This window comes from Sminthopsis crassicaudata, chromosome 4 (assembly GCF_048593235.1).
Source record: "Sminthopsis crassicaudata isolate SCR6 chromosome 4, ASM4859323v1, whole genome shotgun sequence".
NCBI classification, from domain to species: Eukaryota; Metazoa; Chordata; class Mammalia; order Dasyuromorphia; family Dasyuridae; genus Sminthopsis; species Sminthopsis crassicaudata.
The window spans coordinates 19,790,466-19,801,062 of NC_133620.1; positions in this window are offsets into that span (position 1 = coordinate 19,790,466).

The following is a 10,597-nucleotide window of genomic DNA, read 5'->3' on the forward strand; positions in this document are numbered from 1 at the left end:
TCTCCAATTTAGACATGGGACTAAATAATTACGGGTTTTGCATTTATCTCATCTGGCCATAGTTTTCAAGAGCAAGTTCACAGATTTAGGGAACTCCATGGTTACCTATTTCAGCCCCAGTTTTACAGCTAGACCCCCATGAAGTGACAGAACTTGGATGTGAATGAAGGTTTTTTGGAGCCAAATCCAAAATCTTTCAACCTCTTAGCTCATTTATCAAATAAATGCGGGAAAATCTCAGTCCAGAAGGGAGGGAAAGGTCAAGGTCAATAGTAAAAAATAGTCAAAATATTCATTATGTACCAATTTAGGATGCTCATCTCTTGGGATACAAATACAAAATTCTTAAAAATGAGTTGCCCTCAAGGATCTTATACTCTGAAGGGGGACACAACACCCAAAAGGGAGCTGTGCAGTGTGAAGGGGGTAAGGAGGTACCCACCATGGCTTTGGGAGGTCAGGGGAGCCCTAAAGCAGTGCTGCTGGGGAGACATGAGCAGGTTTCAGAGCCGAGCTCCCTCCTTATCTGCAGGTTTGGGAGTTCATAGCCCCGCCCTCCCCTCCGAGGGACAGAGGGTGATGAGGAGATCCAAGATCGGTGAGGTCTTGAAGGATGAACAGCTTTTCCCAAGAAAGAGCTTCCTGGAGTCCAAGAAGTCTCCGATGAGAAATGAGGCTGGAATTGAGACACAGAATTGGAAAGAAACCTGGATTCAAATTCTGACTCCATTTACCAGCTCTATTATCTCACATATTTAGACCTATGTCTAAATCTGGCTCCTGACACTTAATGTCTGTCCCTTTAATCGGGTCACTTAAAAAATTACATATATGTATATACATATATATATATATATATATATATATGTATGTATGTATATCTACCTCAGTTTCCTCATCTGCAAAATGGGGATTATAAGAGCCACAACTTCTCAGGACCTTTGTGAGAATTAAATGAAATAATATTTGCAACTTACCTTGCAAATGATAAAATATTCTATGAATGCTATCTAGTATTAGTATTGGACCCTCAGTTTAGTAAAATGTAAAAGCTAGAAGGCCTTGAAAGCACCTTCCATCTCTAAATCTATGATTCAGTGAGATTTCAACAGTTCTGACTGGTTTTAGGCAAATTATTTAACTTCTCACAAACACTCTAAGTTTGGGTAAAAGGAAGGGTTTCTCCATTTCCCCTAGGGCTCTTGTAGCTGTCCAAGTACATCTGAGGTCACTTCTTTAAGCTGGGGCCAAAGGAGTCTTCTGCTTCTCCTGGGTCACAGGGCACAGCCTGCTTTAGCACGAGAATGGCGGTCCATTGCCATCCCGGAGTGAATTGTCGAGCGTGGTCGATGAATAGGTTGGTTTTTCATGATTTTTTTTTTTTTTCCCCTCTCTCTTTTCCCTTGTTATAAATATAGCTCTCTGGGGACAAAAAAATAAAATAAAAATAAAAATAAATTTTAAAAAGTTGATTTGGAAATAAAAATGATATAAAAACAATATTTCAAAACTATTTCTTTTAGATTCAATAACCAAGCATTAATTAAGGACTCCCTAAGTGCCAAGAACTGTGCTAAATGCTAGGGATCCAAATATAAAATTTTAACAGAGTCTGCCCTCAAGCAATTTCTATTGGAATGGACATTCCATCCCTTTCTTATGGCCTTGAGAGTGGAACTATAGAACCTGGTCAAGTAACTTAAACTACCTGTAAAACAGGGAGAAAAGATGTAGCTATTTCCAGAACCATCTGTCTGTCTACCTACATTCCCATCTATCTATCCATCAATCTGTCTGCCTGTCCATCTGTCGGTCTGTCTGCTACCTATATATCCACCCATCTATTTTTCCATCTCTCTCTCTCTTCCTCCCTCCCTCTCTCCCTTCCTCCCTCTCCTCAACTTTCCTCTGCTCTCATCTTCTCTCTCTCTGTCTCTCTTCTCTGCCTCTCTCTCTCTCCTCTCCCTTTCTCTCTCTCTCTCTCTCCCCCCCCCCCCCCCCCTCTCTCTCTCTCTCTCTCTCTCTCTCTCTCTCTCTCTCTCTCTCTCTCTCTCTCTCTCTCTCTCTCTCTCCTCGGCCTGAACCTTTTCTTTCTTGTCCACCTGCTGCCTTCTTCAGTCACTGGCCAGCAACTTGTCTGCCACAGGACAGTTGTTCAGACATAGCCAGATAATGATCCTGATTTCCCATTCCCTTTATTTAGACAGCACTTTAGAGGAGTTGGGATCTTCTTTAAGAGAGCTCTCATATTGTGTGGGCCCAAGGGCAGAACAAAGCCCAGAAGCGAAAATTAGGGGAAGGCAGATTCTGAGTCCAATCGGGTGGAGTGAGGTGAGGGGGACACCAGCCAACTTTCATCAGCCCTGGTGAACAAGAAAATGGATGAAAAGTTCAATAATGAGCTTTCACTTAACTAGAGATCCTCAAAGAGGGCTTCAGTGTCTACAACTTTCTGGAACATTGGAAAGGTAATTCATTCATTTATTGGGCCAGGAATTGAGTTTAATGGATTTCCCCCAAACTCTACCATTCTGTGTATGACCCTGTAGCCCTCAATTTTTTTTTTCCTCTATAAAATAAAGTCAGAATGTAAGTAGAAAAATCCCTGGTTTTATAGTCAGAGCCAGCTCTTTGGCCAAGCACGTCACCTCTGGACTCAATTTCCTTCTTTCTAAGATGGGAGAGTTGGACTAGATGGTATCTAAGGTTCCCCCCAGAGATCCTTGATCCTGTGATCTAGTCTGTGTGCCCCCAGACAGTCATGACGCTGCTTTGGAGCTTTCTCCCTGAAGGTCCTTTCAGCCCTTACTTTCTATTTCTAAGTTTTTTTGTTTTAAATGTTCTGTGCTCAGGTCTATCATAATATGTTCTAATTTTCTCTTTCCCTCCTCCTGACATCCCTGTTTTAGGGTCCCTGCTAGTCCTGACATTCTCAGGCCCTTTCCAGACCTGACCTTCCCTGTTCTAAGCTCCCTCCCAGCTCTGACATTCCCTGTTCTCAGACCTCTCCAGCCCTGACATCCCCTGTTCTAACTTTCTACATTCATTTCCATTGAAACATACTCTAACTTTCTCTATTCCAAGGTTCTTTTTTATTTAGCTCTTATTTTGTTTTTATTATTTATTTTATTATTTTTATTTCTTTTTTAGTTCTTATTTTATTTTTCTTATTTGTTTTTATCATTTTTATTTCTCTTTTAGTTCTTATGTTATTTTTATTTCTTTTTTAGCTCTTATTTTATTTTTATTATTTATTTTATTATTTTTATTTCTTTTTTAGTTCTTATTTTATTTTTATTATTTGTTTTTATCATTTTTATTTCTTTTTAGTTCTTATGTTATTTTTATTTCTTTTTTAGCTCTTATTTTATTTTTATTATTTATTTTATTATTTTTATTTCTTTTTTAGTTCTTATTTTATTTTTATTATTTGTTTTTATCATTTTTATTTCTTTTTAGTTCTTATTTTATTTTTATTATTTGTTTTTATCATTTTTATTTCTTTTTAGTTCTTATTTTATTTTTATTATTTGTTTTTATCATTTTTATTTCTTTTTTAGTTCTTATTTTATTTTTATTATTTGTTTTTATCATTTTTATTTCTTTTTTAGCTCATACTTTATTTTCATATTATATCTTATTCTTATTCTGTGCTCTACTTGGTGGTTTTCCCACTCCTAGAAATTGTCCTCTTGTATCCCTTTCATGGATTCCATGTTCTCCGTATCCTGGAGTTTTTTAGGAGTTTTTTCCTTTTTCATTCTGGACTGTCCCAGATCTCTGTCCGGGGGTCCTTCCAGCTCAGACGGACCGTGGTTCTGTGATCTTTATGACCGGCATTGGCTCCTGGGCACAAATGAGCTCAGCTACAGGGGTGAATGGGGTGGGGGGGACCGTAGGCCCCAGGGCCATCTCCTTCTTCCTGAAGGTCACAGTCAAGGGAAAGGGGCTTTCTTGTGGCTGGAGCCTGGCTCTTGGAGCCCAGGCCAGATGGGGGAGACCCAGCCCAGGGAAGTCCCTTTCCTTCTGCTGGGGCTGGGGCTCCTCGTGGGCCAGCCCAGGGCACAGGGGCCTCAATTTCTCTTTGGATAAAACAAAATTCAGCAACTGAAAGGCAACTCTGGGGCCACTGGAGAAACCCTCCCACGGCCTCCCTGTCCTGTGTTCTGGCCAGGTGGAAAGTTGTAATCATAATAAGAAGAAGAACTTTCAGTCTCTGATCCCCTCCCTCTGACCCTCCTGTTTTGAAAAATAATTCAGCTGCCTGGGGCGGGAACCTTTGAAGTCCTTGGACTCGGGCCCAGCGCCAGGCCCGGCCCCAAATGTAAATGGCCTCGTTTCTCCCCAGCCTCCGCTGCCCCTCCACAAAAATGCTCCGGGTTTCTGCGCCCGGCAGCTCGCCTTTCACTCCCCTCTCTTGCCTCCACTTTACTCGACTGTTGTAGCCGAGCACTGGTCCGTGAGAGTGTCGGGGGCCGAGGCAGGCTGCTTTCTTAAAAGGGGGGGGGGGGAGCGGTGGGAGGGAGAAAGATGGAGAAAGCTACGGAAATGAAGGGAGAAAGGGAGACTGAGAAAGAAATAGAGACAAAGACAGAAAGAAATGAAAAGTGAGAGACAGAAAGAGACTCTGAGAGAGACAGACAGAGACAGAGATAGAAAAGAGAAAGAGACTCAGAGACAGAGAGACAGAGAAAGAAATGAAGAGAGAGATTCAGAGAGAGACAGAGAGACAAAGACAAAAAGAGAGACAAAGACAGAAAGAAATGAAAAGAGAGAGAGATTCAGAGAGACAGAGAGACAAGGAGAGAGACTGAGAGAAATAAATGAAAAGAGAGAGAAAGAGACTCAGAGAGACAGAGAGAGAGACAGAGACAAGAAGAGAGACAGAGACAGAGAAAGAAATGAATAGAGAGACATAAAGAGATTCAGAGAGAGACAGACAAAAAGAGAGACAGAGACAGAGAAAAATGAAAAGAGAAAGACTCAGAGGCAGAGAGACAAAGAGAGAGACAGACAAAAAGAGAGACAGAGACAGAGAAAAATGAAAAGAGAGAGAGACTCAGAGAGACAAAGAGAGAGACAGAGACAGAGAAAAATGAAAAGAGAGAGAGACTCAGAGAGACAAAGAGAGAGACAGAGACAAGAAGAGAGACAGAGACAGAGAAAAATGAAAAGAGAGAGAGATTCAGAGAGAGACAGAGAGACAGAAACAGTGACAGAGAGAGAAGAGACACAGAGAGAGAGGCAGAGATATGGGGGGGGGGGAAGGCCGCCTTGAGGTGAGAAGGTTTTTCCCAAGGGTCTCTGGGCCAATGAGAGAACACCCCGGCCGTTCATCCTCCGGCTTCGAATGCTCGAGGATGGGGCTGTTAAACACTACCACTTTCTGCGGCGCTTTGTTGGGGCCCGGGGGAGGGAGGAGCGAGCTGAATTTCTTAGCAGCTTTCTCTCAGGAAGAGTGGGTTAGACTCCCAGAAACTCGGGTTGCGGCGCTGGGAAAAGCCTGAGGACCCACCATAAGAACTGAGAACACTGACCTTCTGACGGGACCTCAGGCAGAGAATGTTAGAACACAAGGTCCAGCCCTGCAAGGCCCTCGGAGAAGAGACAGAAAGTTGGGTCTGAAAGGGATCTTAGAATCTAGAACTGCAGAACCCGGTGTGTGAATTCAATGTATTTGAACCTGAGGAAGCTGGAACATGGATGGCAATTAAAGGTAGATGGATCCGGGACACAGAAGGTGAGAACCCGAGACGCCCAGTCCATTGCCCCCTTTTTCAGAAGAGGAAACTGAGAAAGTTTCCAAAGAGAAGAAAAAGTTATTTAACAAATGGCTCCTGCTCGGTGAGTCCCATTGTCCTCCCCTCTGGCTGAAATGGCCCTTCCTGTGATCCGGTCACAGCTCAATTGGATGGAGGAGCCAGATAAAATCTCCCTTTCTTGAATTCTCCCTCAGCAGTGGATAATTATTGATTTGATTTGAAACAGAGGAGAAATGCACGTGTAGATCTCTGCCCGGACCGAGACTGGCACAGCTGTGCATTAGCATTCGGTCTTCCAGCTCTGCTTCTGCTCCTGAAGAGTGCTCCTTATGGGAGCACTCTGGCCTGTGATCTTTGGGCAACCCCAGAAGCCCCCACTCTGCTCCTTCTGCCCTTTCCCCTTTTGTTGTTAAGTCCTGTCTGACTTTTCATGACCTCTTGGGGGGGGGGGGAGTACCTTGCCATTTCCTTCTCCAGCTCATTGGACAGATGGAGAAACTGAGGCAAACAGGGTTAGATGACTTGCCCGGAATCACACAACTAGTAAGTGAATTCAAGAAGATGACTCCGGGTCTGGCACTCTGTGCCCGAGCTGCCCAACGGAAATGGCAATGGAAACTCCCCATCACACTTGTTACAAACTCTCCCAGTTAGAGGTAAAGGACCATTAAAGTCTCTTTCATCTTTAAGTCTGAGAAGGGAAGAACCAAAGTCTAAGATCATAAAGGTCCCTCCCTCAAGGAGCTTCCACTCCAGCAGGAAGAGACATAAGTACCTGGATAAGGAAACGTGCTCAGTCTGTCCTTCCCCTCTGCGGAATTTTCAGAGGAGCAGTTTGGAACCGGGAGAGCCCTCAAACTCCCAGTAATCTACTGCAAATGGTGAGTGTGAGAGGGAAGCCCTTCCCAGCTTTGGAAGCCCTGCCAAAGATTGTGCTCAGATTTTGAGACAGAAGGAGTCTTCTACCAACCCCTGTGTTGTAAAATGGAGGAAATTAGACACTTGGCCAATGACACAGATTGGAGAGCCGCAGGGCCGGGGGTCAGAGCCATGCCCTCAGTTATTAAGCCCCTACTACCCCATGTGAAGCAATGGGGTCATACATATAAGGACCGAAACCATCCCACTCACCTTGGACAGCATAACCATCAAGGGGACCCCAAAAGTCCCATAAGCATGAGGACCGAAACCATCCCACTCACCTTGGGCAATATAACAATTAAGGGGACCCCAGAAGTCCCATAAGCATGAGGACCGAAACCATCCCACTCACCTTGGGCAATATAACAATTAAGGGGACCCCAGAAGTCCCATAAGCATGAGGTTTAAAACCATCTAAACTCACCTTGGGCAGCATAACCATCAAGGGGACCCCAGAAGTCCCATAAGCATGAGGACTGAAACCATCCCACTCACCTTGGGCAATATAACCATTAAGGGGACCCCAGAAGTCCCTTAAAAGCCCCATTACATCTCTGGATGGTCAATGGTCAGCAGCCATGGAAGCCAAACGTCCTGCTCGCCATTGTGGGATGGGTGGTTACTTTTTCCTATTGTCAGTTTGTCCCACTCTCTGAGTGGACGTGGTCCAGGCTGGATATTCTAGCCAGCAACCTGATGAAGGAGAAGCAGAGAATTGAATTAACGACCTGGAAGTAGGAGGACCTGACCTCAAGGATGAGGGAAGAAGGGGTCTTATCTTGGTGCAGGATATAGGATGGTGCTGCACAAACACAGCATGGTGGAGGGCCAGAGCCAGATTTAAAGCCCACTTGCAATGCTTACATGTCACCATGGGCAAGTAAAATGAAATCCTCTTCTGTAAAATGAGAGGATGGTACCAGATGACCCCTGAAGGCTCTTCCAGCTCTAAGGGATCAGATCTGGATTCAAATCTTGGTGTTTCACTTTTTATTTTCCTGACTTTAATCACAACATGTAACTCAGTTTCCTTATCTATAATTAAAGGCATAAAATCGGTGGCCTCTTAAAGAGCATTACGGCTTTAAATTCTATGAATTCGGAGGAGACAGAGAATAGATGTTACAGAGAGAAAACAAGAGTAAAGAAGGAGAAAAGGAGATTGTGTTTGGAATTAAAAGTAGGAATTATGGTGGGGGGTGTTTAGAAAATGTCCCATCCAATCAACACAACGTAATTGAGATGACTTCAGCTAAGTCATGCAAAGGAAGAAGGAAGGCTTGACCTGGGACTTGGAGCATCTCTTGTCCACCCCAACCCTTCATTTCACTGAACTGAGACCTAGATAGAAAAGGGTCCATCATGGCAGCGATGGATGGGCTCTGAGGCTAATTCTAAGGCTGCAATGTCCTTTTCAGTCCCAGGCAGCCTGTAGAATCAGTGTAGACTTGGGATCACGGAGCGACGTGACCATGAGCAAGTCCTGAGCCCATGAGCAAGAGCTTCAGTTACCTCATATATGACACGGGGAGAATAAGAGTATCTCCCTCCCAGAGTCATTGTGGGGGTACAGTGAGAGGTATGGAAAGCGCTTTGAAAGCCTTTAATTGCTATGTGAATGATGGCCATTATTGTTATTAATATTGGAGTTAAAAGGGAGGAGGAAGATAGGCGTGAAGAGGTGACTGGGATATTTATACACAGATTAACAGGACTCAGTTTCTTTATCTGTAAAGTGCCACAAAAAGGCTAATTATTATTATAGGGTCCCTCCCGGCTCTAATCCTCTATATTTTATGGTCCAGTCCAACACTGATATTCTATGTGCTTCTCAGCTTGAATATCGATGACTCGAGGTCCCCTCTGCTCTTGAGTCACGATATAATTCTTAGATTTGGGGGTTTTTTGGTCATGAGTTCACTAGGTCGTGTTTCACTAGATAAGAAGCTGTTACACTAGTCAGAGCTCCAAAGTTGTATGGGTGGTCCGTTGTAGGTGATGAACTTCTTGGGGAGTGGGCGGGCAAAAAGCCCCCCTAAAGCCTGCTTCTCTGTGGTCCTTACGGGGGGCACTTGATAAAAAATGTGAGCCCAGGAAGTGCAAGGTGGTTTAAAAAAAAAAAAAAAAGGGAAATGGGGTCAGATTTAAATTGGAATCCCTCCCTATGACTGTGTGACTCTGGACAGCTCAATTCAACTCTCTGAAACTCATCTATAAAATGGCGCTAATACAGCCCTCAGACTAGGGGGCTGTAATGGAGTACATGTGTAGGAAATGTTTGTCTGGTGTCATGTATGCGGTATGCAGCGTTACCCACAATTGCTGTATCAATACAAGCAGTTATTGGTATTCAAATTCTAATCTTTTTATAAAATTTATTTTATTTGAAAAACAGAGTAAGGAAAAAAAAAACAGAAAAGGAATACAAAACAAAACAAAACATTATCATGTGTGCAGCAGAACATCTGGGAGAATTCAAAATATATAACAACAAATTACCAGATCAAGAATATACATACATACATACATACATATATATATATATATATATATATATATATGTATATACACACACACATATATATGTAAGAAATTCTATTCATGAATATCAACTTTTTCTTTAAATTGTTCTTTAGTTATCTGCAAGCACCTTATTTACTTTATTCCTTTTCCCCCTTTCATCCCCCCAGGCTACAGTTAAGAAAAAGTATATTTGTGTATACATACATAGATATATATATATATATATATACATACACAAACACACCCACATACACACGTGTCTTTCCTGTCCCTAATGCTTCTTTCATTAAAATCTGCTCCATAACTTGTCTTACTATGAATTGATCCCCTCCCCCATCCAAGGATACCTCCCTTGTCTTCTTCCCACATCTTTTGCTTCCCCATCTGCCCATTTCTTTATAGATTTTGGAGGGTGGTATATATGTAATGTTGCCCATTGAACCCATTCCCGATGTGAGTAGGTTTTCAGAACTACCTGCCCCCCTTCCCCGTTTAATGCCTCTGTGACTATTGTTCCTCTGCACCTCGTTTGTATAATCTGATTACTATTTTTACCTTAATTCTTCAGTTTTTCTTTTGAGTTACCCTATTGCTGATGTGAGCCTTAATTATATAGTATACATTTCCCGTGTTTAAAAAAAAAAAAAAAAACATAAACAATTTGCCGTTTAAACAGTTTATGTTATGTTCCTTAAAACTGATCATTCATATTGGCTCTTACATGTTAAATTTTCTGTTACGTTCAGATTTGGTTGATAGAAATCAGATAGATTTGTCTGAAAATCTCTAAGTTCGGAGAAGGTCCATTTTTTCTCATTCAAAATTATAGATAATTTTTCTGGATATGCTTTTGGCTGCAGGCCTAGTTCCTCTGATTGTTGGTAATATGATTCTAGGACCTGCAGTTTTTTATTGTTGCTGCTGGTAAGACTTGTACAAGTCTTGTACTCCAGCATTTGAAACTCCAGCATATTTGAGTTGTTTTTTTCCTTGTTTCTTGTGAAATTTACTCTTTGATCCGGAGGTTTTGAAATGTGGTGATAATATTCCTGTGTGGTTTCCACAAGGGATCTCTTTGAGGTGGTGACTGGTGGATTTTTTCTATTTCTATTTTTTAGTTATGTTCTATCACTTTAAGACAATTTTCTTGGATTATTTCCTGAATTATTGTGTCAAGGTTCTCCTTTTGGTCGCCACTTTCTGGCAGTCCAATTATTCTTATATTTTCTCTTCTTGATCTACTCTCCCGATCTGTCATTTTTCTTATGTTTCACATTCTTTTCTATTTTCTCATTCTTTGTAATCTGGTTTGTTATTTCTTGGTCTCTCATAGCTTCACTGGCTTCCCCTTGCTCAATTCTACTTTTCAAAGAATTATTTTCATCTTTGAG